Below are 19,441 nucleotides of genomic sequence, written 5' to 3'. Positions count from 1 at the left end.
AGAGTCCAGGAGCGTTCCCTATGCATGACCCGCTGTAAAGCAGTTAACTCTCGGAGCCTGTTCTTTTATCAAGCTCCTGCAAGTAGATCTCGGAGCAGATGTGAGATTTTACACCATCTGTTTAAAAAAAGAAAAATTGGCTGCAGAACTCTCACTCTTTCATTTTCACACGGCGTCTTTTACCTCATCTTTAAAAATGCCTACTCTATTCGAGCAATGGCACTCCTTTGGGAGGAAAAAGGTGGTCTCTGACCTCCACAAAGTCAGTGCAGTGTGTCTTCGAGTCTCAAACTCAGTCAAGGACCTGTTGCATCATTATTGAAGCTTCCCATCTCCAGAAAAAGGCCCTCTTGAATGTCATTCAAGTGCCCAGTTCAGAAAAATGGAAGTTTTACTCAGCTGAAGAAATTAAATTGAACGTTTCCCCACATGGCAAACGCAATAGTTCACTGTTCGCCTTTTACAGCAGAGTCACAACAGAAAGAACACAACATAGAAACATTAATTAACATAGCTCTCCTCACACCCTCAAGGAAGAAGAGTACTCCCTTGTCCCATCCTCATGACAAACCATCTTCCACCTGATTTTTTTTGTTTGAATATATTTTATTGGTTCATATGAACAATTTGTCGATACATGGATGTACATTGCCAAAATATAACGGTAAGCATCTTTTCAAATACAGTTACATAAAATAAATTGCAGCGTAGGTAAGTAATGCAGTTACATTGTATGCTAGATAATTTCTATGGTTATCAAACCCTGTAGCAATGAGGCTAGAGCAGTTCTGTTCAATAATATAGCTGCATTGTACTTGATGTTACTTCAGTTGTAGGGCATTGTATTCTCAGGACGTTGTGGGTTGGTGTCCTATAGGAGGTGGCATGGGTGTGTAATTCTTGTGCGCGTCCACCTCATGTCTGGCTGACAGTGTGGGGCATCGTCAGGTGTATCGTATCGTCAGGGATATCGAACAATGAGTGTGTCTAGACCTCCAAATCAATACATTCAATAGTGTAACAGGTATGACAGTTGAACCTGCCATATGAACTCCCAAACTAGTCCCAATCGGAGACAAGGGGCCCAACAGGGCAATCAACCGTGGAATAAAAAAATTAAAAAATTAAATAAAACGGATGTTTCAAGTGCCGCTGAATGTTCCCCGAGTAAGACAGGGAAAGAAAAATGTGTGCGAAAAGAAAAAGAAGGGGAGGGAGTATAGGGGGAGGTGGGGTGTGTCAGGGGGGTGGTATTGCGCCGTGTCGTGTATCAGCGGACAGTCGTGTGAGTGTGCGTCTGGGCCCGTGGTCAGTATGGCAGAGGTATACTACAATCATTATTCGATGGGGCAGGGGGGCCAAGCCCTCATCAACCGGAAGGCGCCGCATCGCCAGCTCCCGAGGCTTGCAGGTGTCAGGGGGAGAATACAGTCTATTCCCATGGTGGCAGCATGCCACCTCGACATGCGTCCCTTCAATGCATCAGCATCTAAGTGAGCCCCCCAGCCGCACCCTCCCGCTGGAAGGAGCCCAAGGTGTCATCCCAGAGTTGTGCAATCGGGAATTTCCTCAAGCCCGCTGTTTCTTCTCGATGTAATGTGGTGCTTTCAGCCCCAGCCCAGTTGAGAAAGGAAATGTACCAGTACTTAGTGAGCGGAGGTTCCTTTTTTTTCCAATGTTTAGTAAGCATTCCCTTGGCAGTAATAAGCCCTAGGTCCCAGAACCTGGCCAGCACTTTATTCAATTTGGTCCTCTTGTATAGCCCCAGAATGCATGCCTCCCATGTGTGGGGCAGGCCTGCGCCAGCACTGTGCGTCAAAAGGGATGTCACCTCGTTCCAATACTTGGCAAGAGTGGGGCAATGCCAGAGCATGTGTAATATGTCCGCGCCTGTCAGGTCACATCGGGAGCAGCTGGCGGTAGTGGTCACAAAGTACCTATTAACCTTATCTGGCGATAAATATGCCCATTCCTTGTCTGTCCATTCCCTCCCTCGGGAGGCCGCCTATTTATCTCGTAGTGGTTGCGTGGATCGCTGCGTATGCATGAGGAGGGCCTGTGCCAGCCAGTGTATGATATGTGAGCCGTTACCCATGACATGTAGGTATTGCATGAGGTAGTGTATCGGCAATTCCTCGCGTATATCACCCCAGGATTCCGTGTATGCGCGCATTATGGATGCATGGAGAAGGAATTGTCCGGCTGGCAAGCCTGTGCTCTCCGCTAGATCTACAAAAGGGAGCATAGTTCCATCCTTGTAGAGGTCGCCCGCGGTTTCCACACCAGCCGCACTCCAACTCTCCAACATGTGCGATGTCACCATTCCACCCCTCCTGGGGGTGCCCAGCAGGGGGAGCGCGGGAGCATAAGGTTTGACTTCTCGGGTCAATTTCAGGCTGCGTAGGAAGCATTTGCGAGCCACCGCTACATGTAATGGTAACGGACAGGGTCCCTTGGTCAGAGGGTGGAACAGCGTGCATATTTGCGCATGGGTCCATATAGTGGCGTCGGTGGCGGTATCATCCAAGTTTGTGCCGCTCAGCCAGTGTGTCACCCATTGCAGCTGCGCCGCAAGATAATATAATTCTAAGTTGGGGACCGCCAACCCTCCAGTCTCAGTGGGCGAGTAGAGTTTCGCCAATGCAACTCGAGGTCGCCCAGCATTCCAGATCAAGTTCCTAATCATATGTTCTAGGTCACGGAACACCCGGGCAGGGACATACAACGGAACGTTGGCGAAGTGGTATAACAGTCTCGGCAGCATTATCATTTTGGACAGCGCTATCCGGCTGGGCACATTTAGGGGTAGTGTCTTCCAGAAGGCCACTTGTGCATGCAATGAGGAGATAGCACGCATCAGGTTACCTTCCATTATGTCTGGCGGATCTCTATAGATGCGCATCCCGAGGTATTTGAATGTAGTAGGATACCAAGCGAGCCCAACACCACCAAGGCGAACATCGCACTCCTGTGTGTCAGGACTAAACAAGTACACTCCGGACTTGGCCCAGTTGACCTTAAGGCCCGACATTTCCTCAAACGTCCGGAATATTTCCGACAATAAGCATGGCACGCAGGCGAGGTCACGCACATACAGAAGCAGGTCGTCTGCGTAAAGCGAGACCACATGTAAGCCATCAGCCATCGGTATCCCCCATCCCGTTCCTCGCGTTTGTAGTATCGCAGCAAGGGGCTCTATGGCCAGGGAGAAGAGGAGTGGCGACAGGGGGCAACCTTGTCGAGTTCCTCTACGCACCGCCACTTTATCCGAAAGCAATCCGCCTGTTCACACTCGCACACTAGGCCTCTGGTAGAGCAATCCAACCATGTTGACGTATGCGTCACCCAGGTTGAATTTTTCTAATACCGCCTTGAGGTAGGGCCATTCTACAGAATCAAAGGCTTTCTCAAGGTCCAGCACCAGGCACCCTGATCTCGGCCAGCGCAGCGTAGCAGTTTCCTGTATCCAGAAGAGGCGGCGGATGTTATGTGAGGTGCTTCGCGCAGGTACAAAGCCATTCTGATCACGATGGACCAGGGTCGAGACTACGGCGGATAGGCGCCGGGCTAAAATAGAGGTGAAGATTTTGTAATCGGTGTTTAACATGGCTAAAGGTCTGTATGAGCCCATGTTCGTTTCGTGCCTGCCGGGCTTCAGGAGCGAGACAAGAGTAGCCTCATTAAGTGAGGCAGGAAGCGCCGAGTCATTTATTGCAGCAGTGTACACTTTAAGTAACTCCGGGATTATGGTTTCTGAGCATGTTTTAAAAAATTCGGCGGGCAGCCCGTCTGGGCCAGGCGATTTGCCATTATAAAGAGCAAAAATAGCTTCGCGCATTTCCTCCGGCGTAAACGGCGCCTCTAGGTCCCCCTGCTGCGCAGCTGTGAGGGATGGCAGCTGTAAATCAGTGAGATAATCTGTGAGGGTCTCGGTTGTCACTCTTAGGTGCGACCGGTATAGGGCCTGGTAGTGTTGCACGAAAGCTCGATGTATTTTGCTCTGAGTGTACACCACCCCTTCCTCGGCCGTATGAATGGCAGTCACTGGTGTAGTGCAGTCTTCCTGTCTGACAAGCCAGGCCAATAGTTTCCCGGGTTTGTCGCTATGGTGATGTACACGCGCCGAGTGGGCTGCATAGTTAAGGTGACACAGCCGTTCCAGCAGTTTCGAATGTTCCTCGCGGGCCTCAAGCAGCAGCTCATCAGCTCCTGCCACCGCTTCCTGCTCTCGGCGGAGTAGGTCAGCCTCTACCCGGCGCAGGTCTACCTCCAGTTTTTTCTGCATATGTCCCTGTGTGCCCAGGCAGTGCCCCCTAATCACAACCTTGAAGGCGTCCCATTCGACCTGCGGGGAGGACGCTGTGCCAGAATTATCTACAAAGTATTGCGCTACGCAGGCTTGTAGGGAGTCTCGGAAGGGGGCGTCTAGTAGCAGGGCGGGCTGTAATCTCCAAGTAGGAATGGGTGGGTGCGGGCGTTCCCAGGATATGTCTAGTGTATGTGGATTATGGTCTGAATGCGTTCGGCCAAGGTATTGTGTGTCTGTGATAAGGGGCAGCAGTTCTGATGACACCATGTACCTGTCCAAGCGCACATGTAAAGCGTGTGCCCCCGAGTAGTAGGAGTACACCCTAGTGTTGGGATTTCGGGTACGCCAGGCATCTTGCAGGTCCCATTGTGTCGCCCACTGAATGAGTGCCCTCATCGTGCCACAGGACGGTGCATCAGGTCGGGGAGGAGCGGAACGGTCTAGTGTTGTGTCCAGTATGCCATTGTAATTGCCCCCGAGTATCCAGGGGACTCCATGCCAGGGCGCCAGTTTCTCTGAGAGGTGTGCAAGAAAGCCCCCCTGGTCTACATTGGGAGAGTAGATGGATGCTAGAACCACAGGTTACCCATCCAGACGGCCCTGCACGAGCACAAACCTGCCCTCCGGATCAGCGTGGGAGTGCGTCATCGCAAAGGGAGTGCCCGGTCTTACCCACAGTAGTGCTCCACGGGCATATGAGGAGTACTCTGTAGTGTACAATTGCCCCCTCCATCGGCGGCGCAGCGCTATTGCTTCCGCCTTGTTCAAGTGTGTTTCCTGTAAAAGTGCAATTTGGATCTGGTGCCTTTTGAGGGAGGAGAATATTTGATAGCGACGTGATGGCGTGTGCATGCCTCTGATGTTCCAGGTACAGATTTTTATCGCAGACATAGTATCAATTTAGGCAGTCTTCCCCCCCCCCCCCCATTAACACGGGTTGACCCCGGGTCCGCCACATCCCCCACCGATCAGGTCCACAGCTATGTCCACTGACAAAAATATCATGACTCAGGATTTCACAATAAGGGTAGTAAGTAAATAACAAAGTTAACCAAAGGGGGGCGAACCATACGTGAATGCCAAAAGGGCAGTAGCGAAACATGCCACCGTCCATACTCTCAATCGAGAGGAACAACCTTTCAAGTCTAGGGGGTGTTACGTGCTAGGCACAGTCTCAGCAGTACAGCAACCTGTAGAAAGTGGGGAATCACTATCCCCCCCTGGGCTATGCGGTTTAAGCATCCTGCAGCCAGAGTCTATTGTGCGGAATTCGGCTGAGCCTGCAGCGTAGGGGATTCCGCTCCAGCCAGCCAGTCTGGGGTAGAGTGAAGTAGACCGCACACCACAAGTTATTAAAATTGTCAGTCTCCCATGGGCAAAGGCCGGCTGGCAGGGAAGGTGCAGGGAAGCTTTCCCTCTACAGCACCGTGCCAGTGTTCAGGTGACTGGAGCAATACTCACTGCGTCCCATCCTCGCCGTCTGTCCCAGAGGCAAGGAAGTCGCTTCTGACGTCACCGAGCACCAGCAGCACTGCATCGGCCATCTGGTCCCCATGTCAGTCACCTTCATTCCGGTGAGTTCTACCAGGACTCCTCGTGCGATCTCAGTTGAGCAGGTCAGCTGTCTGTGGTGTGATATCTGGTAGGTCTACAGAAAGCTGAGAATCCGGTATCCCATAGATGGCTTTATCATCACTTGGATTGATCCGCGGGCTGGTGCCCAGCACGGCCTCCGATGTCGGGGAGCTGCTAAGTTCGGAGACCCTACGGAGTGCATCTCGTTGCTCCTGGATAATTTGGTCCGCCGGTGGGGAGTGACGCGCTGGTTCCTCAGGGCGACGAGTCTGATGTTCTCTGTTCCTACGTCGACGTCTCGGTCCGCGCGTCCGTGATCTCGCCGCGAAGCCCTGTGTTTGTCTGGGTGCCGTGTCGGTGCCTCCATCAAGCCAGGCGTTTACTTCTTCAGGGTCAGTAAAAAAATAAGTTTTGTCCTGTGCCACCACTCGCAGCTTTGCGGGGAAGAGGAGGGAGTACTTGAGGCATGCTGTGCGAAGCCTTCGTTTTACCTCTAGGAAGGAATGTCTTTGACGCTGCACTTAGACAGTGTAATCCGGGAAGAACATCACTGTAGCATTGTCAATGCGAATTTCTCCGAGTCTTCTCGCTTCCCGCAGGACAGAGTCACGGTCCCGATAATTTAGTATCCGGAGGAGCAGTGGTCTCGGGTTGGAGCCTGTGGGAAGTGGCCTCGACGGCACTCGGTGCGCCCGTTCTACCACGAAGTAGGGTGAAAGCGTGACTTCCGGCAGTATGGTCCTCAGCCAGTCCTCTACATGGTGGGCCGGATTATTGCCCTCCCATTTTTCCGGAATTCCCACGAGCCTGATGTTATTCCGCCGTGCTCGTCCTTCCGCATCCTCGGCACGGTCTTCCCAAAACTCGACCCTGTTCAGAAGGTATTGCACCTGTTTGTCTGTCTGGCTGACTCGGGGCTCAAGGTCCGCCACCGACCCCTCCAGGGCTTTGGTGCGATCTGCTAGTTTTTTGTGATCGTCCCTTAGGTGGGTGAGGTCTATGGCGACGCTGTCTATTTTAGCTTCCAGTGAAGTTCTGGTCGACTGGAGCGACTCTTCCAGGCGTTCCATGGCAGCGAGCACGCTATCCAGCCTCGTGGCCACCTGGTCGGTATCCATTTTCCTCGATGTCTTGTCAGTCTTCCCTTTCGGTGGGGCACACCCAGTTCCGGTGCGTGTTCTTACCCCTCCGGACATGGGCAGAGTGACGTGGCTATCAGCCTGAAAGAGTTCACAGGAGGCTTTAGTGGGGGGGCACTCCTTAGCTCATGGTCTGTAAGTGGCTTGGTGATTCCCAAGATCAGAGAGGTAGTACAGTGTGTGATAGCCCCAGCGCAGCTAACAGGGTGTTGTCGCGCGTGTTGGTGACGGCGGTCCTTGGGCCGGGCAGGTGCGTCTGCGCTATTCAGCAGGTGCCAGTCTTCACCCCCGTCTCAGCGTGGGCAACAGGCGGCTTGCGTCCCTACCAGTTGCGTGTCAGTTGTAGCAGACGGGAGGTCCGTGGGTCCATGACTTCAGCATCACGTTTCTGCGATTAGTCGCGGGGGCCAGGTGGTTGCCGGTGCTGAAAATGGCGTCACAGGACCGCTCAGTTCACGCAGGGCCCTCTCTCCAACTCTTAGGCCTCTGTCCACTGGCCTGTGCGTTTCCAGCGGCCCCAATCCTCCGTCGGGGTCACTGCAGGGCACCCCCCTCCAGGTCCCCCAAGGGCTGCCGGTCGTGAGGGGCTCAGGGTTGTCGTGTGGTGACCAGGGCAGGCGGCGTCCTCGCCAGTCGGGTGCTGTGAGCGTGTGTCCCACTTCAAGGTGCCTCCCCCGTGCGGGCCTTGGCGGCCAGTTCAGGCTCCCAGCGAGGTCTTCCGCTCTCTGAAATATCCCGTACGAATTAGGAGGGACCCCATCGCATATCCGCTAACATATGGCAATCCCCGGAGGCGGGCCCTCTCCTCTGGCGTCTCAGCCCTGCCGAGGCGTTGACTGTAGGCTCTAAGGGGATCGCGGCGCCTCCGACCGCGGCACTCAGTTGCCGGGTGGTAGCGCTCGCGTTTCGGGCCCTCACCGGTAAGGCAGGCTATACAGGCGGGTTATGTCTCCGTTTCTCTCAGGCTCGGGTCCTCTGCAATCCTTCAGGAGCTCCGCTACTCTCGGATCGGGGTGGCAAGGGGGTCCTCGGGTCCCGTCTCCAGCAGGCAGGGAGGCCGCCCGCATCAGTTCGTAGGCCGCATGCGCAGGCCCAGTAGGCAGCCCCGAGCCACGGCCTCTCGTAGTCTCCCCGGCCAGCCGGGTAGCAGGGGGCCCTGCAGGATGTCCTCGAGAAGGCTCGGTGTGGTCAGGGTCGACTCTGCAATTCAAAAATCAGCCTGCAGGTCGATGTCGTCTCTGTAATGGTCCGCTCCTAGTTTCGGGCAGCTGCAGGGATAATTAGCGGAGAATTGGCCCAGGGAAGGGGAGCTCGGCTCAGAGCTCTACCCGAGTGTGTCCGCCGCCATTGCGTGCCTAGCCACGCCCCCACCATCTTCCACCTTATACTAGTGGTCCCAACAAAAAGTAACTCCAGTGACGTTCTAGCACTCCCCCCTCTGTTTCCCACTCTGGTGGGGGTTAAGGGTATCTTTGCACTTGGCAGAATGTACTTCAATTACAAGAGATAAATGGATATTACATATTGTAGCTCCTACGGGGGAGACATTGTTTACTTTGCATGCGTTACATCGCATGCCATTACAACACAGTTGTTACAACAACCGCATTGTTACATCGCATACTATTACATCACAAGTCATTACAACAACTTGCTGTAGGGGGCTGAAGGTGTTGGATTTACAATCCAACACCTTCCCTGCTGTTGCACAAACTGGATTAGGAATAGTAAATTATACTATTCCTAAGTCCCGCGCGCCCCCTCTCTGCAAGTTGTAAGCAAGATGTAATCGTATGTGATGTAACAACACAGTCGTTGTAACAACCGTGTTGTAATGGCATGCGATGTAGCGAATGTGTTATAATTATATATATTCCTCCTGCAGTATTTTATACTTTTCAAGGCCATTCCACTTGGAGTCCTTCTAAAAACCAACATCAAAGCACCAGTTTCCCATCTTCAGGAAAGAAACATCAGTCCTATTTTAACAAGCATCTGCAGTGCAATAGGTCTCGCATTTACGCAGGTTTGAGCTATTGGCATTGTAAATGACAATGCCTTCTATTTATGTTTTGTTTTTTTAAACATAAATTAAAGGCATTGTCATTTACAATGCCAATAGCTTAAACTCTTGCAAATGCGAGACCTATTGCATTCCAAATGCTTGAAGGCATCACTGAGTTGCACCCTTCTGTCTCTCTTGGCCCCTGGAGAGCTCACCGTTTGCTATGAGTTAAATAAACAAGTCGGTGGTCACAACTGTGCACAAGAGACCATCCTGCCCTCCTGCAGTAAGAGAAACTCATTAGAGAAAATAGTGCTTACAGACTAAAGAAGACGTACCGTGTAACAAACGAAGCAAAAGGGCCAATGCTCATGGGAAGTTACAAATGAAGACAAGGCAGTACTAAAGAGGGACTAACAAGCCTAGTAAATCATAAGCCAGCATTTAGCGTTTAAGAAGGACAATGACACAAGCCAATGACAAATATGGACAGAGTGTGGGCGGGGCTTCAAGTACATACTCCTAAACAGCATGGCTCGCGGCGCATGCGCTGCCCCGGCTCGGCCTAAAAAGGGGCGCTGAAAAAAGCCTAGGTATTTACTCCATGTCATTTTCTGGTCCAGAAAAATGATTGCAGACCACTATTAGAACTATGATTCACAAACCAATTCACCAAAAAGGAAACATATTGAACGTTGGTCTTGCATCATGGGAATTCACATTTGCTGCCGCACATGGTAAATGAATGTATCTAATAGATCTGCAAAATGTGAACTTTTAACTCATAATAGCAAAACCCCAGAGAGAATTCCTCGGATTCCAACCACCATCAATATACAGTTTTATCTTGTGGCCTCAAGTCTGGTCCACTCACCTTCTCAAAATGAAAGGCAGTAGTACAAGTTCCCCATAGAGAGAATTAATTTTCATCTATCCTTATCTGGAGGACATGGCTGCTGAAAGTTCATAGTGGGGGGAGTGAAGAAAGATTTTGTGACAACTAAAAACCTGCTGAGCAGCCTGGGTCTTCAGATCAACAGTCCAAAATCAATTTCAACTCTGATGCAAAGACTATCTTCTTTGGAAGCAACCTCACGAGTGCACATGCCACAACTGCAACAATGCCTAGAGGACCAATGGTATCAAATGAGGAACAATTGGGAAGACACTTTCTCCTTAACTTCTTCTGCAAAACACTCTAGGTAGTTGGTGCAAGAAGCTCAACTTGCTCAAGGGAGTTCCTTTGCAGAAAGAGCTACTGTCACAAGGCATAGTGAGGGATTCTTCCCTCAGATCAGAATAGGGAGCTCAATTTCATTTGGCGGTACAAGGGCAGTGGACATAGAAAGAAGTCTCGTACCATATACAATCTCTGGACCTCACCATGGTTCATCCCTGAAAAGAGAGTAACAATTCAAATTCAAACATACAATAATGCATTATCTGAACAGACAAGGAGGCAGTAGGTCAAGAACAGTTTCCATGGAAATACAGACAATCTGGCACTGGGCGATAGTTGGTCTGAACCCAACAGTGGTTTACAAGGAGAATGAATCAACAAGAAGCTTTTCTCAGTCGATATTACGAAGCGCCTTAGAAATGGGTCCTAGACTATGGAGTATTAAACAACACCTTTGAAGAGTGGAGAACACCTTGTTTAGACTGTTTCAAGTCTGCACACCACAACCCAAAAATGATGAGACTTCGTGCCAGGGAACCAGATCTGGGGTCTCCAAGGAATGCCCTTCACCATTTGGTCAAGGTAATTTTTTTATGCCTTTCCACCAGTCCATTGATTCCATCCATTATATCCAACGAAAATGATATGAATAGCGCCGATTGGCAGAGGCAATGGTGGAATCTGAACCTCCTTCAAATGTCCATTGAACCACACAGGAGACTTCCATGCATGCCATATCTGCTGACCAGACTCCACTAGGAAACCCACCACTCGACTTTAACATGCTTGGATTTGACTGCATGGCTCTTGAAGTCAGACAGTACGTCATCTAAATCATCCACCAGCCTGTATGGAGATATTGAAAGAGGTGAAATGTCCCCCACAAGAATAGGCTATTCCATGACATGAAAAAGATTCTGTATATAGTGTGCCAAGATAAAGGGCACAATCCAATCACTTGTCAGAAGGATGTTATCTTGCCATATTTTTTTCATTTAGCCCAAGCCAAACTCAGTTGCATCAATAAAAGTTCTTCAGGCTGCTATTACAGTCTACAGAAAATCTCGAAACCAACAATTATTTTTTAACGTACCAGTCATCAGAGATTTTTTGGAAGGACATATGTTCCCTCCATGGTAGTTGAACATTGTTCTGTCAAGGTAGATGGGCTGCACTTTCGAGTAGATACACAAGGCTACATTGCAACGCCTTTCCTAGAAGACTGCTTTTCTAGTTGCCATCACTTCAGCTAGGTGAGGAAGTAGTTTGCCTGCATTGTCTGCGGTAGAACCCTAAACTATTTCCTCTGTAATAGGGTGGTATTGAGAACTCATGACTCATTCCTCCCAAAAGCCATTTCTGACTTTCATATTAATAAAAATATTACTTTGCATATTTTCTTTCCCAGTTCTTCCTCCCTTGTCGAACGTGCGCTCCATCCACTAGATGTTCAAAGAATCCTTCACTTCTATCTAGATAGAACAGAATATTTAAGAAAAATGAAGCAGCTCTTGACCGATTATGGTCAAATCAGACGGCGTCAAGTCACATCCAAGCAATGGATAGTATCATGTATCAAGTTCTGGCTAGCAGCTGGCAAACATAACTCTACCAGGGAAGACTAACAGTATTTCTGCCAGAGAGAAAACTGCCACAACAGCTTAGATCTGCAATATACCAATTACTGACATGTAAGGCAGCCACCTAGAAAATGGTCCACACATTAACAAGATACTTTTGCTTGGATTCAGGCAATAAAGTATGGGCCAGAAAACCCCCCAAATGTCTTTTGCCAAACTATTCATTGTAGACTTAAGGCTATTTCATTTCTGTTTTCATCCTACTTCCCAACAGCCACCTTGTATAGAATTATCTTGCTACTCTGTTCTACAATTTGACTATCAATGAAGATCTTACAATACAGAAGAAAATACTACATACTTCTAGTCCTAGTTCTGTACTGTACAAATCTTCATTGAAATCATAAACAGCGTACCCGCCTCCTTAGCTGGGTAAGGTTGTGCATTGTAAAGCAAATATGAAATGAATTCCTTTATTGATGTTTCCTAAAAAAAATAACTACTTATGTGTGTTAACTACCAGTGTATCGTGGGTAGTGGAAGCTAACAGACTTTTAAAGAGGCAGGATGCTTTTTCTCACCTTTGAATGTAAGCCTATTAGGCTGCTTTTTCCCTTCTACTTCATATATTTTCCTCCTTGCACGTTAGTAATTGCTACAATTCAGGCTTAAAACACTAAGATTCATTAAAGAACTATGGACTATTAGAGGGTGCTGCTCATCACGAAGACAGATGGACACTGACATCTTGTGTGACATTTCAATCAATCAATCAATCAAACAATTTTTATAGCGCGCTACTCACCCGGAAGGGTCTCAAGGCGCTGGGAGGGAGTGGTCCGTTACTGCTCAAAAAGCCAGGTCTTGAGTTGCTTCCTGAAAGAGAGATGGTCGTGGGTCAGCCGTAGGTGGATGGGGAAGGAGTTCCATGTCTTGGCGGCCAGGTAGGAGAAGGATCTTCCTCCGGCCGTGGCTCTGCGAATGCGTGGTACTGTGGCGTGGGCGAGGCTGGTCGCTCGCAGCTGGCGGGTGGGCGTGTAGAAAGTGAGGCGGTTGTTGAGGTACTTGGGGCCTGGAAATTTATCAAAAGTGTTCAGGGGTCCACGCATACAGTAGGGAATAATTCTAGCGTGTCTGACTTTAGTGAAGATTCCTACAATGCAGAACTAGGACTACAAGTAAGTAGCCTATCCTTTATCTCCAAGATTTCCCTAGAGTTAACCCACACTAGACTCATGACATCTCAAAGGTCTTTTGGGATTAATTGTGTGTTCTTCATGCAAATACCTGTTTGTAGTTTTAAGAAGGCAAAGGTGACTTTCCTCAGAGGATGATCAAGTGCAATTGTGTTAGGTTTTGTTTGAGGCTTTATTGAAAAAGTCATGCTAATCAATATTGAATGTGACCCGTGCCTGTATACCAGAGTACAGCCTGCTAGTGAAATTCCAATAGTACCAGGTTATTATTTGATTTATATTGATCTCTTAACCGTAAGACTCAAACCAGTACTGTATAGCTGGACATTCACTGAAAATATTTCACTGTAAAGGTGGTGGGCCTAGTGATGTTACACAGGCAGTGCTGACAGCATTGCACTGCAGCATTGCAACCTTAATAGCAGTACTATGGTGCAAATTAGACATGTACCTGCAATACAACAAACCTCCTTGACTATTGTATGTTTACGTATGCGCTACATATCTGTCTCCTCCTACACCAAGGCACTCTTTAGTATGGTGTGGTTATTACTCGCCTTATTTTTAGACTACCTCACATGTTTGTTCATTATGTGTCGAAAAGCCAGGTCTTGAGTTGCTTCCTGAAGGAGAGATGGTCGTGGGTCAGCCGTAGGTGGATGGGGAGGGAGTTCCCTGTCTTGGCGGCCAGGTAGGAGAAGGATCTTCCTCCGGCGGTGGCTCTGCGAATGCGTGGTACTGTGGCGAGGGCGAGGCTGGTCGCTCGCAGCTGGGGGGTGGGCGTGTAGAAAGTGAGGCGGTTGTTGAGGTACTTGGGGCCTGGAAATGTATCCAAAGTGTTCAGGGGTCCACGCATACAGTAGGGAATAATTCTAGCGTGTCTGACTTTAGTGAAGATTCCTACAATGCAGAACTAGGACTACAAGTAAGTAGCCTATCCTTTATCTCCAAGATTTTCCTAGAGTTAACCCACATTAGACTCATGCCATCTCAAAGGTCTTTTGGGATTAATTGTGTGTTCTTCATGCAAATACCTGTTTGTAGTTTTAAGAAGGCAAAGGTGACTTTCCTCAGATGATGATCAAGTGCAATTGTGTTAGGTCTTGTTTGAGGCTTTATTGAAAAAGTCATGCTAATCAATATTGAATGTGGCCCGGTACCTGTATACCAGAGTACAGCCTGCTAGTGAAATTCCAACAGTACCAGATTATTATTTGATTTATTTTGATCTCTTAACCGTAAGACTCAAACCAGTACTGTATAGCTGGACATTCACTGAAAATTTTTCACTGCAAAGGTGGCGGGCCTAGTTATGTTACACAGGCGGTGCTGACAGCATTGCACTGCAGCATTGCAACCTTAATAGCAGTGCTATGGTGCAAATTAGACATGTACCTGCAATACAGCAAACCTCCTTGACCTTTGTATGTTTACGTATGCACTACATATCCTTCTCCTTCTACGCCAAGGCACTCTTTAGTATGGTATGGTTATTACTCGCCTTATTTTTAGACTACCTCACATGTTTGTTCATTATGTGTCACGTTGTGCTCATCCGGGCGAGTAGAATGCAGGGTAGGTGAATACACTAGACACCGCGACCATCTAATATTTCCACCCCAGCCTAGACGCGGTCCTCTGCTGTCGACCCAAGTTGCAAAAATTCTGTGACTGTAGGGTTGGATTGGGAGACCTCATTAAGGATATTTATTGTAGGTGCTTGCTTGACTTACTTACCTACTTAGTCACTTTACGGTAATCATTTGATACCAAAAATTCATGCACCTAACCCTGATCCTGATTACGGGTAGGGATGCCTTTTATTTTTTTTGCGGTACAAAAGGGGGTGGTGATGGACGGAGCATCTGAACCAATCAAACACTCACACCCAGTCAACAGATCTGGGTTTAATCCATCACCGTTCTTTAGCCCATTCTGACACCCCAGTTCAGACATGGCCATATGCAAATTAGTCTGACCCTGTGCCTCATGGGAACAGTCCAGCCCGAACTGCCAAGCCATGCCTTTCCTGGACCGGAAACAAGCTTCCTAGGACTGGTTTCTGGTATTCCAGCCGTCTTCAGCCAGGATTCCTTGAATCCAGTGGTGATGCCCTTGAGGCGATCAAAAAGGACACCGACACTGCAAAGTCCTTGGCTACCCTCCAGTACAAGAGGCGGCCCTTTCGGGGGGCACGAGGTAGAGGCGGAGGTTCCTCTACTTTTCGAGGATCAAATCAATATCGTTCATACAACACCTATAACGATAACCGACAGAGGGGTTCCTACCAATCCCAAAATTGTCAGTTCACCACCAGACCATACCAACGGAAAACTACATACAGAGGTGGCTCAAACAACAAAAAGCAGTGACAGTCTCAGTCCCTTTCTTCTGCCGACTGTACATCTTGGAGGTCGCATCTCAGAGTACTTTTGCTAGTGGTCCGAAATCACCTCTGACCAATGGGTCCTGGACGTTATTTCCAAAGGACATACCCTGGAATTCACAAAATTTCCTCCCACTCGTCCACCTTCGGGGCCACCCTCTCCCCATTTCAAAGAGCTTCTGGCCCAGGTGAAATTGATGATCAAAAAAGGAGCCATCGAAGTCGTGCCGCAAGGACAACGCGGCAAGGGGTTTTATTCCCGCTTTTTCTTAGTCAAGAAGAAGTCGGGGGAACGGCGTCCAATTTTAGATTTACGAGCCCTAAACAAATTTATCATTTCGAAAACTTTTCAGATGTTAACTCTGCTTCAAATTCTGAATTTTCTCAATCCAGGGGAATTCTATTCAACAATCGACCTCCAGGACGCATATTTCCATGTGCCAATCCACCCCAGGCACAGGAAGTATCTACGCTTCACAGTTGGACAGCTGCACTTTCAATTCAAAGTCCTACCATTCGGCCTTCGATCAGCACCAAGGGTCTTTACCAAGATCTTAGCCCCGGTAGCTGCCTTCCTACGTCTCCAAGGTGTCCAATTTTACCCATACCTGGACGACTGCCTCATTAAGGCCAAAACTTTTCACCTAACGGAGCAGCATACTCAAGTCTGCGTATCCCTCTTCCAAACCTTGGGGCTTTCAATCAATTGCCAGAAGTCACACTTTCAGCCGTCGCAAAAGGCGAGATTTTCTCGGAGCCTCGCTAGATTCTCGGCAGGGAAAAGTGTTCGTTTCCCAGGAAAGACAGGACCGCATGGTAAAGATGGTGCAGTTCCTCCAATCAAAGCTGTACGTTTCTGTCCGAATGTTCAAATCATTCCTTGGCATGGCTTCCTCGTGCATCCAACTTATTCCAAATTGCAGATTGCACATGAGGGCTCTACAGGAGGAATTGGACAAGCAGTGGAAACAGGTGTCAGGGTCATTCGAGGACAAGGTCCTTCTGACACCTCGCATCCAGAAAGCGCTGGAGTGGTGGGCTCACCCTCCAAACATATCTACGGGCCGTTCATTCCAGGACGAACCTCCAACTCTGACGCTTACAACAGACGCGTCTCTCGAGGGATGGGGAGCACATCTCGACGGCATGTCTGTGAAAGGAAAGTGGACAGCAACCCAACGAACTTGGCACATCAATCGCCTGGAACTTTTGGCGATTTTCTTAGCCCTAAAATCCTTCCAGAGGTTAGTGCAGGGACACACTTTGCTGGTAAGGACGGACAACACCACCAGCATGCACTACCTCAACAAGCAGGGCGGAACGAAGTCTCTCCTACTTTCCCAACTGGCACAAGAAATATGGGATTGGGCGATCCAACGTCAAGTTCATCTCACAGCCATTCATGTGCCGGGTGTGGCCAATGTTCTGGCAGACTCACTCAGCCGGACATCGTCGGACAATCACGAGTGGGAACTCTACCAGCCAACGGTCGAGTTCATCTTCCAGCGGTGGGGCCGGCCGCAGATGGATCTTTTAGCGACTGCTGCCAACAGGAAATGCCAACGCTTTGCAAGTCGGCATCCCCACAGAGAGTCGAGCGGAAATGCATTTTCGATCAATTGGTCGAACAACTTCATCTATGCTTTCCCTCCACTTCCTCTGATTCCTCGCCTGTTACACAGGATGAGGTTCCAACCTTGTCACATCATCCTGATTGCACCCAAATGGCCGAGACGTCCATGGTTCCCGGACCTGTTCCTCTTTTTGCAGTCCGAACCGTTACCGCTTCATCCTCTACCGCACCTCCTCACGATGCAGCAGGGACAAATCTGTCACCCTGATCCGGCATACCTTCAACTCCATGCCTGGAACCTGAGTACAACGAATTTGCACGTTTAAATATCGACAATGACTGCAGGGAGGTGTTAGCGCGTGCTCGCGCTCCCTCCACCATAAAAACGTACCAATTAAAGTGGAAGCGTTTCTGTGTCTGGTGCCGCACTAAGGATTTGGACCCAATGACTGCAAAACCTGAACAAATTTTGCCTTTCTTTTTATCCCTGGCAAGATCAGGACTGTCACACTCGTCTCTTAAGGTGTTCCTGGCGGCGATTTCCCGTTTCCGCCATGATGGTTCCACATCTCTTTGTTCCTCAAGGATTATTAAGCAATTTTACAAGGGCCTCTTTAGGATGTTTCCACCTATCCGTCGCCCTCCGCCTGCTTGACGCTTAAATTTGGTTTTGTCTCAACTGCTTTTACCACCATTTGAGCCTATTCACTCTGCAAATATAAAATTTCTCACATGGAAAGTTGCTCTCTTGCTCGCCTTGACATCCTCAAGACGTGTCAGTGACATCCAGGCGTTTACTATACAGCCTCCTTTCCTGCAATTCTCCAATGAGGCTGTGACATTGCAAACTAATCCTAAATTCATCCCGAAGGTTCCCAGTGACTTTCATCTCAACAAACCTGTAATCCTGAAAACTTTCTTTCCTGCTCCGCAAACTCCAGCTGAGCGGTCATTGCATTCATTAGATGTGAAACGTTGTCTCAAATTCTACATTCAACGAACTGCAACTATCAGAAAGTCAGATCAATTGTTTGTGGCATATGGTCCAACTTGTAAAGGACAACCTGTTACCAAACAGACCATAACCAGGTGGATATCCTCTACCATATCCTTCTGCCACCAGCGGGCTGGGAAGCCCCTTCCTGCTCCAGTTCGTGCTCATTCAACTAGAGCAGTGTCTACTTCGGCTGCCCTTTTTGCAGGGGTACCCCTATGACAGATCTGCAGAGCTGCTACTTGGTCGAGCAGCCATACTTTTACTAAGCACTACTGCCTGCAATCAACAGACGCCGCGGATGCGGCAGTAGGTCAAGCGGTGCTGCGGAATCTCTTCCAATAAAGGTGAGCCTCTGTTGCTACCCGCCTCCAGTCATAAAGGTTTTTTGCAAATAATGTTTTGGTATTTCTTGCATATTGTCTAATACGTTTACCTTCTTTGCTTGGTGTATCACCTTTATGACTTATGTGATGGTTTACTGCTTTCTACTCTATTCAAGCATGTGAATCTATGAAAGACACCCCTAATACTGGAGAAGAACAATAGTTACTTACCTGTAAACTGTGGTTCTCCAGTATTGGTGTCTTTCATAGATTCACATGCGACCCTCCCATCCTCCCCTCAGAGGCTCTATTCTCCTCAGGCACTTTTACTTACTTGTGCTACGAAAATCTGAGGACTTGGGCTTCTGAGGAGAAGGTTCTAGAGGAGGCTACAGCCTGATTGGCTGGAATGTGGACCAACACATAATGACTCTGATAAGCTACTAAAGTGAGTTCTCCCTAAGGCTTTTCAATGGGCCTATTATGTTCTATGGTACTCTTAGAATTTACAATTTATTATATTATATGTATGTATATATTTTTTAAGGGATAAGGTAGGAAAGGCCCTGGCTTATAAGGTAGCAGATGACCGAGCTACAACATTAGTCAAATACATTAAAGGCCTTAATAATATTTCATATACTCAGCCAGTACAAATAATGGATCAGTTTGTAACATACTATAAAAAACTATACACTCCAGAGGGTAGCTGTACAGAAAGACAGATACAAATGTATATTAATAAAAATCTTCCAGCCCGCGAATATTTAGATCAAGAATGTGTTAATAGGCTAGAGGAAGAAGTTACGTTAAAGGAACTGCACTATGCTGTTACTTCTCTCCCCTCTAATAAAGCCGCCGGTGAGGATACACTCCCCATAGAATTATACAAAATTTGCGCAGATGAAATCTTACCACTTTTATGCTCCGTTATTAATTTAATTGGTGTTACTGGGCAGGTACCAGAATCGTGGAATACAGCTAAAATTATGTTTTTTCTTAAGAAAAATAAAATACCAACGGAATGCGGCTCTTATCGTCCTATATCAATGATTAACGCTGACGCTAAAGCGTATTCCAAGATACTAGCTCTTCGCATGGCTCCACTTATGCCGTTGTTGGTAAACGAACAACAACATGGTTTTGTAGCTGGGAGGGACACAACCACTCATGTAAAC

General features: G+C 48.4%; 1 protein-coding gene across 7 annotated transcripts in view; it reads left to right on the top strand.

Annotated features, from left to right (window-relative positions):
* The window catches only part of TCEA2 (transcription elongation factor A2), a 620,358-nt gene that overhangs the window by 50,866 nt on the left and 550,051 nt on the right, over positions 1-19,441 (top strand). The gene's annotated exons all lie outside the window — the stretch shown is intronic.

This window comes from Lissotriton helveticus, chromosome 7 (assembly GCF_964261635.1).
Source record: "Lissotriton helveticus chromosome 7, aLisHel1.1, whole genome shotgun sequence".
NCBI classification, from domain to species: Eukaryota; Metazoa; Chordata; class Amphibia; order Caudata; family Salamandridae; genus Lissotriton; species Lissotriton helveticus.
The sequence above is the reverse complement of the archived record's forward strand: the minus strand, read 5'-3'. Positions and strand labels throughout refer to the sequence as shown.